The 11,457-nt window shown below is 36.6% G+C and overlaps 1 pseudogene; it reads right to left on the bottom strand.

The window, feature by feature from the left end:
- Positions 1-1,145: 1,145 nt before the first annotated feature.
- LOC147490687 (putative monogalactosyldiacylglycerol synthase 3, chloroplastic) lies at positions 1,146-3,905 on the bottom strand (annotated as a pseudogene).
- Between the last annotated feature and the right edge of the window lie 7,552 nt (positions 3,906-11,457).

Genomic DNA, 11,457 nt, shown 5'->3' with positions numbered 1-11,457 from the left:
AGTTTAGAAGTGGCTTCACTACTACATAAAAGCTCATTAACCACTGTTATATACAGTGGTAAAAACCCTTTAACCACTGTTTCTAAACCGTGGTATCAGCTAGGGTGGCAAATACTTCTAGCAAAACCGTGGTATTAAGTTCCCCTTATTTACCACGGTTTAAGAACAAACCGTGGTATTATATTTTCAAAAACCGTGGTTAATAATCTATAGGATGTGCTATTTCTGATGCAAACCGTGGGTTATATTAGTCTTCTTATACCACTGTTCTTGCAAAACCGTGGTATATAGTATATGTTTTTTTTTTAAATAAATAAAATTAAACCTCATTTAATTCAATAATCGAAACACCACCTGATTAACAAACAACCTGCAAAATAGATTTTGAGCCCATTTTCCATCTTGTTCAATTTTGAACATTGTACATTCAACTTAAAAGTAAAATATAGGGCAACTAACGAGAAAGAAAATAATTAATTGACATCTACCAAGCATGAAATACCATTGTAGACTAATATTTCAAATTATTTCAAGTACAATAAGAAAATAACCTTTCAAATCTACGTGTTCCAGCTTGTACAAATTAAAATAGTAATCTAATTGATTATGCTAATAATCTGGTCATTCAATTTATGCAAGAATTGTCATCCCTTGTTGAGCATTCACCTGCAACAATAAACAAATGCTAAGATTCTGTGTATATACATGTATTCCTAGAGCTAGTTTCAAGTTGATTTCAGTTGTTCTTGTGGAAATAAAATGTGTAAGTTAAGGGAAAGAAAGCAAGAGTCCAAACCTAAATAGAAGGGGGAGTTCAATACATGTATTGCCTTGCTGATAACATCATAAGTTTTCAATTTTCATAATAATGTGAAAGAGAGGATCTAAAATATTCGCTAGTGAATTAAGACTAGAAATACAAATTAAATAGCGGGTTTCTTGAAAGTATATACGAGTCACAGAGAAGTAAAAAACCAATAATATTAATAATTTAAAGAATTAATTAAGAAAAATCAGAATGAACCTTTTTGCCCTCTCCAAGCTTTTTGAGGAAATTAGTGAGTGGCTTTACATATTCAGTAAGACTAGTAATGCTATTTGTATCACACCTAATGAACTCCCCGAACCAGCTTAAGTCTATAGCATCAACTTTGAATCCTCCTTCCTCTAAATGTGTTATGGTTTTGTACCAACACCAAGCACCAAAGCCTCCTCCATGTACAAGGACAAAATGGTTGGTCTCCAGTTCTTTAATCTTCATTTCCTGTTTCAAAAAAAAAAAAAAAAAAAATAAAAATAAGAGTGAGAAATTAATTGTCATAAATGCTTCACCACTGCAGCATGTACAAGGCGATCAGAATAGACGATAAGCTTTTATTACGGCCACATATAACCACGACTTGGCCAATTGGACGCCCCATCGATTCATCGAATAGTGCATCTCCTAGAGCCTTGGCAGTTTTCTTAACAGACCCATCCCTTCGCCCTCCCATTAGCGAACTGCGGGAAGTTTTGATCCATCTCTAGCTCGTCTCTTAACCGATCCCGCTCGATAAAATTGGGTTGGAATACATTGCTGTTGTTAGTTATAAGAAACCAAAGTTATATACTAATACATTCTTGTCAAAACCAACCTTCGAGATTATTATTAACAAAAAAAGGCCCGATGGGCAAGCCAAATACTTTCGAATCTGAGAAGACTCTAGGCCATCTAATAAAGCCCTCTTGGCTACCTCCTCCTCGAGGGGCAATAACATCTCATCACACCAGTGTTGAACCTGGATAGAAATGTTTCTTTATTGACCGACTCCACCAAAAAAAAATAAAGGGGAGAGCGAAAAATGAAACTTGAAATTAATATAACCAACCATGTGCGGTGGCGGTATTAAGGTCTGAATGACCGTAACAAAGACGGTTTCTTCCGGGCCCCCCGCCACTTGAGCACCCACAAAGGAATATGTTGCATGAGAGGATGAACACTAATGATAATGTCCGGCTTGTACTCCATCGACCGCCTCCAACTCTCTTGGTTTGCACAATAACAAAATGTTAAAAATGAGAAAAGAGCATACTTGAAAACACAATTAAGATTCAAATAGATTGACGTTAAACTTCTGCAGTCTTTCTAACAACTAAAGCAAGGTCAATAATCAAAGTGTGAGGCGTAACCTTTATTCGGATGGTTGAGTGAACTGGTACCCAACAAGATATTCAAGGTTTCTCCTTTGGGATCAAAAGCGTGGGCAATCGTGGCACTATCTCGCTTCTTAGAGAAGGTTAATTTCTTTAACGCACAAGTCATAATAGAACTAGGACCAGGGAGTGATATCTATCACCTTGCCACGCCACTCAAATTTGGCTCAAAAGTTGACCAAGGGATCCCAATCGCCGACAGTTGTATCATCGCATCATACTTCCTACCGGAAGGACTTTTTGAGAGCAACTCCATCAGAGTCTTATAGTCAAGAATCTCATCTGCCCTAAACTCTTGACTAAATCGATATTCCTTGCCCCACAAGTAGTCAGAACATCGCGTATTTCCAAGTTTTGCCAACTGACAAAGATAATGACCCACTCCACCGAGGCAATGTAATAAGAATGTTTGTTTGTTTTGCCACTCCCATCAAGCTTGATACCGCCAGATTTAGTGAGAGCACTGAGTGCCGTTGACCCGAATAACGGGTAATCCAAAGACCTTCACCGATACTCGAGGCCTCTTAACTCGCCAAGCTTCCCAGGCTACAAATGAATTCCATGACCCCCCTCCACTCTGTCATCCAAATTTAAAACAAACAAGTGTGGCGGGATAAAACTTATTATCAAGATTTAATTTGATACAACTCAAATCATCTTCAAATATAGTATGTCTCAATTACCCGTTCTAGTGATAATTTTACGAGAACATTTTAGTTCAGATTCTGAAGTGGAACTATATCAAATCAAAAGACAAACCATTTAACAAAGAGATTCAATCAATCAAAACAATGCCATAAAATTTGCTCTACGAGAGAAAGTATCGATGCATAACATAGTAAGGTAAGTAAAATGATTTTAATGGACAAGCTATGAGTGACAGTCAAAACTTAATGAGAAAGCTTTATTCTAATACAACTCAAAGTCATTGGTATGTTCCAGTTCAGAACTTGAAGAGGGATACCGTATATACCCAAACAAAAAGAGAAATCTTTTAAGAAAGAGATCCAATAAATCAAACTATAGCCATAAATTTGAATATACAAGAGAAGAGACCCTGACACAAATCAAACTAAGGTAAGTAAAAGTGTAAAAAAAAGGTTAATACTTGTTGGTTATACCCTACAATCTTGAAATGTCAAAATATCAATTATCTGTTGTACCAACATTTTTAGAGGAAAGTAAAACAAACTCTGATAATATTGTGTATTGTCTCAAGTCTTATATTGCCAGCTTAAACTCTTATCGCCTAAACTTTTATCATACTTTGACCAGGATCGCTTTATTCAGAAGACTCCATGAACAGCCAAGACCAAAGTCAAAGACTACAATTATTCACTAATACCTCGGGAGGGGTGAATACACATTCTCAAGACCCATCACATAGTTATACACCAAACTTCATATGCTCATACCACCAGCAAATTACGTGGCAAAGAGGAGAAATTGTCATATAATTACCGAAATCGAACTTAACCGTCTTTCATGTCAATCCATTTAAAGACAATATGAAGTTGTAGAATTTTGCATCAATGAGAAGAGGACATACTTAGCGTAAAAGGCAGCTAGTGCAAACAAGATAGGCACAATGAATCCAACGAGGTGAAGTGCTATGAAATGCAACCTTCCAAAGTTTGAACATGTTTCACCATGAACTTGTATTGGCTCTACATGTCATTCAATGGCTAGCCAGTGTACTCTTTCCATACATCTTTCACAAAATCATCTGCATGCAAGCAAAACAAAACAAGAATTATAAAAACTGACCTGGAGCTTGAAAGAACAAAAAACAAAACGCGGGAATTAAAAATTAGAAAAGAATGATCTTTTTCGGATTAAAAAGAGCAAAATAAAAAATTCAAACCCAAACGAACAACGGATCAACCCTAATGCAATTGAATGATTTTAATTTCAGAGAACAAAACCTTGAGAAAAAAATATCGAGAACAAAACCCCAATAAATTGAATGGGATTTGATATTGAACATAAAATTACTAATTACCTCGAACCTCGAAAGTCTCGATCCAAGATGATTAAGGATGGCTGCAACCCATAGCGATGCAAGTAGATTAAGGAAGAGAGGGAGATGATCTCAAACAAATTTAGAGAACTTTGTTGGTCCTTATCGATTCAAGGCCAAGAAATTCTTAGCAAAGGTTGCCCAATCTCAAATTCCTAAAGTTTTTTTTTTTTTTTTTTTAATAATAATTTCTTAAGAGAAAAGTGGCTACTATTGCACGATGACTACTTTATCCACGGTAGGGCTATTTTTTGCAAAACATTTGCCACCTTTTCTTAGAAACAGTAGGGTATATGAATATCAAAAATCGAAATTAGTCGATATTGGTAGTACCGTGGTATAAGACAATTATATCCCACCGTTTTACGAGACCAGTGGTATTTGGCTTGTACCAAAATTAGAAAAACCATATGTACCGTGGTAAGTGACTACTAGCCACCCTTATTAGAGAAACAGTGGTATATGCCATTTGACCAACCGTGGCTAATGTGTATTTCTGTAGTAGTGCTTGCTTTTGTTGAGGATGAGTTGAGCACCAACAGTCCAGTACCATACGCGCAAAAATCAAGCAGTTCTGAAAATTCTAGCCTGTTATATATCTCAACGAGATGAACTTCAGTTCTGGATCCTAACATTTTTGTTTTTTCATAGTGATAACGTCTCATACTCAATAATGATCGAGTCGGTCGGCAAAATAATGTCCTTATGAAGGTTAGTAGAAAATCGTTTAACAACTGATGAACTCGGCAATTAATTGCGTACTATGATATATGGACTACGCAAATATCCAAAGCAAACAATTGAAAATGCTTCAATGATAAGATAAATTAAAGTCGGGCAACATACATTCACTAGAACAATAGTCTAACATTTGATTGGATATGAACAATTTGGCAATTCCTAACTCTCATGCTTCTTCTTCTATTTTTTTCGATAATTGATCTCATGCTTCTTCAACTACTGCACAGTGCATACTATTTCTCAAAAGCCTATTTCTCATAACCTATACCATTTATAATAATTGGAATATCACTACTGCACGCGGAATTACATTTAGTCAATCAAACGAACAAACCTCATATTCTATCCATTCTTCACCATTGATTGGTTATGTTTTTAAGATACCTTGTAGCGAATAATTGGCTCTAATTCAATCAAATGGTTGGTGTGAGAGTTTGGGCTAGACTGCTAGTAGTCATGAAATCAATGAACAAACCTTTGGAAAATATTGATGCGGTGTTAGACTACTGTTAGGTTGCAAAACAATCCATTTTTATTAAGTTTTTTTAGTCCCATATCATCTATGAGCAAGCCAAGTTTCTTTCAACGAAGTTATAAATAGTTTGGGCCAAGGTTCGAGTTATAAGCATGCCCCTGTGCGGCAGGGCATGATCCAAAGGTTTTGGAATGGGCCTTTATTAAATGAGCCCGTGGTGAAGTGAAAATTGTTGTTAGTTACTTAGTTGGGTTTCAAGTCATAGATTCGGTTTTAAACTGAACCGAACCAATTTTACAGTTCAGTTAGAACTTGGTTTTCTTCAGCTGCGGTTTGGTTACGGTTTGGAAAGTTAGAAACCGACCCTTGTGATTCGGTTCATATATTTGGACTAAACTGACCCGAACCGAACTGTGGACAGCCCTAGTCACGGACTCACACCTGCACATAAAAATCAGTCACGAAATGAGAAAGAGAGTGATTCTTCATGGTAAAATCTTGTTTCTTCATCATGAAACTATGTTTCTTCATTGTTAAACTTGATTTATTCATTGTTAAAAAATATTTATTTTTCATCAAACCTAATTTCTTCGTTGCCGAAACTTGTTCTTCTATTTCTAATTTCAATATTGAATTGTGTATTATCAAAATTGAATTAGTGTTCTTCTTCGTTAAAATGATTGAATGAGATAAACTAAAGAATGAAAATTAGTTTTTTTTCCTCCAAAAGGTAAAAGAGGAATAGAAATAGATTGAGAGATAAGAAAGAGATCGTGATTTTTGTATAATCTCAAAAATAAGGAGTTTATGTCACAAGGCATCAGAAATAGAAAGATTTTATGGTACGGGGCGAAAGGGAGGGGTTTACATAAACCCGAATCTAAACGAGGGAGCTAAGGCCCATTTCTTGCGTCCAATCATAACATCATCTTCATCTTTTTCATATGAGAGCGAATAGATCCAGTAAAATCTAAATCAACTCTTTCCGACGGTTCTTGCTTGTTTTACTTCTTCAACAAACATTTACCACCACCACCATCTCTACCTTCAACCACCGCCACCATGGTTAACTAACACCTCCCGGCCACTATAATAATTCAACCAATATGAATTTAATGTTGAACTTCAATAATAGATAGTGTATACTTTTAAATTTTCAAGAAGTTTAATTCAATGAAAATATTGTGACACGTTGAAATTTTTCGAAATACATGTCTTCATAAAAACACACATGACGCTATGGTTTTTCTCACCTATTAAGCGGGAATGAACATTATTGGGTTTTTACTGTGAGGACTGCATATAAGTTTTTAACACAGAACAGCTGGGAAGGGCAGTCCTCTAGTTTAAGCCAAAGAACCATATCTAGAATATGGAAAACAAGGCTACCAGCCCATATACAACTGTTCATCTGGAAAGTCTATAAAAGAGTCTTACCCATGGGGGATCTTCTCATGGAAAGAAATATGCATGGGGAGTTTGCATGCCCTTTCTGCTGGAGCACCATAGAATCAGATGTACATCTTTTCTTTGGATGTGACTGGACCAGAAGTACTTGGTTTGGTTCACAACTTGGGATCCATATACAGCTAGATAGTGGTAATACTATCAGATTTTGGTTGGATAAATTCATGACATGGTGCTCTAGTGGAGAGGAGCATACCACTCAAGCAGGAGTATATAGTTGTGTTTTACTTTACCACATCTGGGAAGTTCGAAATGGAGTGAAGTTTGAGCATAAGACCCCAAGCAGAGCAAGGCTCCTGAGGAAAAGTGCTGCTGTCACAGAAAACTGCTGCAAGGCCTTCAGAGAAGCTCCTCCTAACCCTCCTCTTAACCCTCATCATATTAATGGTTTAGATAACTTGTTTCCTGTAATTCCTAGAAGTAGCATTTTGATAAGATTCGATGCTGCTTTCCACAGGGAAACTGGATGTGCGAGTGCTGGATGCATGGCTTGGACTGATGAGGGTGATTTGGTGGGAGCAAATTGCTTAAAGTGTTCAAAGCAAAAGGCCCCAAGAGGCGAGATGGTGGCGAAAGTGAAGTTCTTTGGGGCTACTTGGCTTGCTTTCTAGGGAAATATGAATATGTGATCCAAGGGGACTGTGAAGAGATCATACAGGCCCTCAATGGAGGAGGGTGCAAATGGCATCTAAGTGCACTTCTTTTTCTTTGTAAAAAACTTTTCAATAATCTAGAATCAGTAATGTTCAGGTTGGGTGAGTCGGATCAGAAATATGGATGCTCACCAGTTAGCTCAGTGGGCAATCCACCAGCTACCTATGTCAGATCTACCAAGGTGTATGACTGAGACAAACTTTGTACCGCTATGGCTTTAAGGCTTTATGGTTAATATATGGAAGGAATATGGTTATCCAAAAAAAAAAAAAAAACATTATTGGGTTTGAGAAGTGACTTATGAACAATTCGAACATAGTTACATACTTACATGCTGATGTTTAAATTTTCTACTTATGTTACAACGGTAGTTGCATACACATTTTCAAATACACTGAAAAACTTGAAATTATAAAACAACACAATCAAGGCATCTTTGTTTCAGTCAGATACGTGTCAACAACCTTTGGTAGCTTGAAATCAGTAGACTATAAAATTTAATATGCATTAATTTGAAATGTATAACTGGAAGCAGATGCCATATCACCCGGCAATGCCAAAAACTTTGGGATCTGGCCCATGGAAGTTGGTAGTGAATGGACTCACGCCAGTCACGCGGATCCAGAATGGAGCAAATAATGATGCCACAAGAAGAGACCAAATTACCACCACTGTTGGAATACGCTGCTTGAAACCAAACAATCCCTTCAAGAATAGATGGAGATGGACCACACAGAAAGCAAAGAAGAGCCAGAACAGTAGGACCAAAGACCAATAACCACTGTTGGCTGCTAAGAACATTCTAGCAACCATTGCCCACAAGTTAATTCACCAATGATGGTAAATCTACTATCGTCTTTTGGTCTATGGTTTTCGAGCACGCTCTTCATAGAGATTAATAGTCTCCACCTCTCGTCTTAGAAAGTTGCACAACTAATAGATGGGTATGTGTATGCCTATGTTGCACAGACACTAACTTGGACGCAGACGCAGACACAGACACAGACACAGACACAGACACAGACATGGCGACTCGATTATATCTCAAAAAAATAGGACGCAACAAAAAATGCAGAAATTAATTAATATCTATAATTTTATTTTATATAAATAGAACATTAAAAACTAAATTAAATGTATCAACATTCGTAAATTCAAAACTATTCAAGACAAATAGCCATAATATTAAGTTTAATATTTCCTAATCAAACTTTAGAAATATGTCATAAGTCTTACCAAAATTAAAATAGGAAAAACCTAGTTTTTTAGCATTATTTTGAGTTATTTTATATATTTTTTAGTCAAAATTAAATCCGTGTCCTGACCAAGTTGACCGCGTCCTGACTGCATCTGACTCATGTCCGGTTTAGTCGACCGCGTCTTGACTATGTTGACCACGTCGGATGCGTGTGTCCGCGTCTGGGTTCGCGTTCGTGTCCGACGTGGACACAACCTTTTGGTAGGTGCGTCCGTGATTTAGAGGTGTATGCATGTGATTTAGAGGGTAGATTATATTGTGAATAGCTTAGTAATCGGGTTATATTTATTATGACACTTCATCGAACTAACTTAAGATGCTTCTGTGATGATCACACATGGCAAAAGAGGTCAACATGAGTGAAGGTGCTAAGTGAGGATGGTGACACGTGGCATATGAGGGAAACATGAGTGAGGGTATTTTGGTCATTTCAAAGTGGAAGGGGTAGTGGGTGTCATTTAGAATTTTTTTTGGGTCCTATTACTGCCGACTCCAATTTGTGTTGTGTTAGACTCCAAAAAACAATTATTGAAGTGCCATTGGTTTGAAAAAAATCTAAAAAAAAAAATTATTAAGAGTATGTCGTTGGGTTAAAAAAAAATTGAATTCAAACCCAAACTTAAACGAACTTAAAGGTCGTTTTTGACTAAACCCCAAACGACGACTTGGCCACACCGTTTGGGACTTAGTCAAACGACCCAAACCACACCGGTCAAGAGCCTAAAAACATAACTTTATATTTTTTAAAGTTCAATCCCAAACGAACGACATTGTTTTTTGGACTAAGTCAAACAAGATGACCATGTCGTTAGAGACTTAGTCCAAACGGTGTGGGTATATCGTTGGAGATTTTTCTAAGTTCAAACGGTGTGACCATTTTTTTCTAAGTCAAAATCCCAAAACGATACTTTACCCACATCGTTTTTGACTCGGTCCGCACGATGTGGCGTATCGTTTGATTTTGAACTTTGAAAAAATTTAAAGTTATGTTTTTGGCTCTTAACCGGCGCGTAGGCGGGTCGTTTTAACTAAGTCCCAAACGTGTGGCCAAGTCGTTTGATTCTTAAATTCAAACGACTAATCGGTCGTTTAAGTTTGGGGTTTTCGAATTAAACCTTTTTAGGACCAATGATATACTTGTAATAATTGTTTTTTTTTAGATTTTTTAGACCAATAAAGACACTTCAGAATAATAGTTTTTTTGTGAGTCCGCCCAACACAAATCAGTATCCGTAAGTAGCAAATACCTTTTTTTTTGTGTTCGTTAGATTAAAAGTTGACAATAATGTCACGAGGCAATTGGCAAGTTTTTGGTTTTGAGAAAGTTAATGGGCTTTTTTGTCATTTTACTTGTGGAGGGCTAAATGTGTACTTACACATGTAGAGAGTGGACGGAATTGAGTAAAAAACCGCTGACTTGGTCTGTGAAATTGGGGACGAAACATTAATAATGGAAGAAATGGGGACAAAATATTAATTGGCAAAGTTGTTGGGGACGGAACACTAAAAAACTGTGAAACCACAACCACTCCCTGCAAATGGGAAGCTCATTCTCAAGATACGATCTGTCTCAGCACTGGTGACATGCATCAAAGCAGAGTTTGGTGGCAATAACGTGTTGGTCTCACAGTGACCAGTGCCGGCTCGTCCATAAGGCGAGTTAGGCGATTGCCTAAGGTCTCGAGTGAACAAAGGACTCAAATTTCCACAAAAATCGTATTATGCCTAACATAAAATTCCTACTAAATATAGGCAATAAATCTTACTAAAATATTTTTGGATACTACAAAACATAATACAAGTCTCCTAATAAAAGATAATAACTCTCAATCTCTTATGTTAAAAAGAATTTCCAAAAATACCTCAAATTTCAGATGGTTAAATTTTCAATTTTCTATCTCTATACTATATCTCCATAAATAATAAGTCTAATCAGACCTATGAGAAACAAATTAATCAAAATAAACATAAATTTAAATCCTATTAGGCAAAGAAAACTTGTTATGTAGTGTAGAATTGCAAACAAAAAATGAGAAACTAACTTAAAATTTGGTTTGGAAAAAAGCCTCAAGTTCTAAGTTTCCCTTAAGGCCTCACCGAAGGTAGGGCCGGCCCTATGACTAATAATGCATGATGTCCAGAATATTACATGCCGCAGCTCTCCATCTCCAAAAACACATCCAAATATCTGTTACGAAATAATGACAATCCTTCCCAATTCCCAAAAATACTATATTTCTTATTGTTTTGGATTGCAAGTTGGACAATGAACTCAACTTCCAAAAGGATTAACCCGCCTAAGAGATTGATAACAGAAAACCTGTGGTTCTGGCGTATTAATTTCCTTCCAAACAATCTACATTGTTGCCACATATCAGCTGCAATTAAGTAGCTAGCATTTAGAAGTTCTAATTCTACATTATGCTGCATCAAAGTTCAACGATCATGATCGATTTATCATGTCTTTAAGGGTGAGAATTCACATTTGAATCGAAGCTTCAAAGTTAATTTTATGGTGGTAGCCGGCCACCAAGGAACTGGTCATGTTACCTACTCTATTGAACTTTAGAACTGTATATGCATGTAGTGTAGGCGTGTAGCATTGAATTAGGTAATGGATAGGAGTGAGCCAACCAAATTCTATTTACT

Source organism: Coptis chinensis, chromosome 6, assembly GCF_015680905.1.
Source record: "Coptis chinensis isolate HL-2020 chromosome 6, ASM1568090v1, whole genome shotgun sequence".
Classification (NCBI taxonomy): Eukaryota; Viridiplantae; Streptophyta; class Magnoliopsida; order Ranunculales; family Ranunculaceae; genus Coptis; species Coptis chinensis.
Note: the sequence above shows the minus strand (reverse complement) of the source record. Positions and strands in the feature narration are given on the sequence as shown.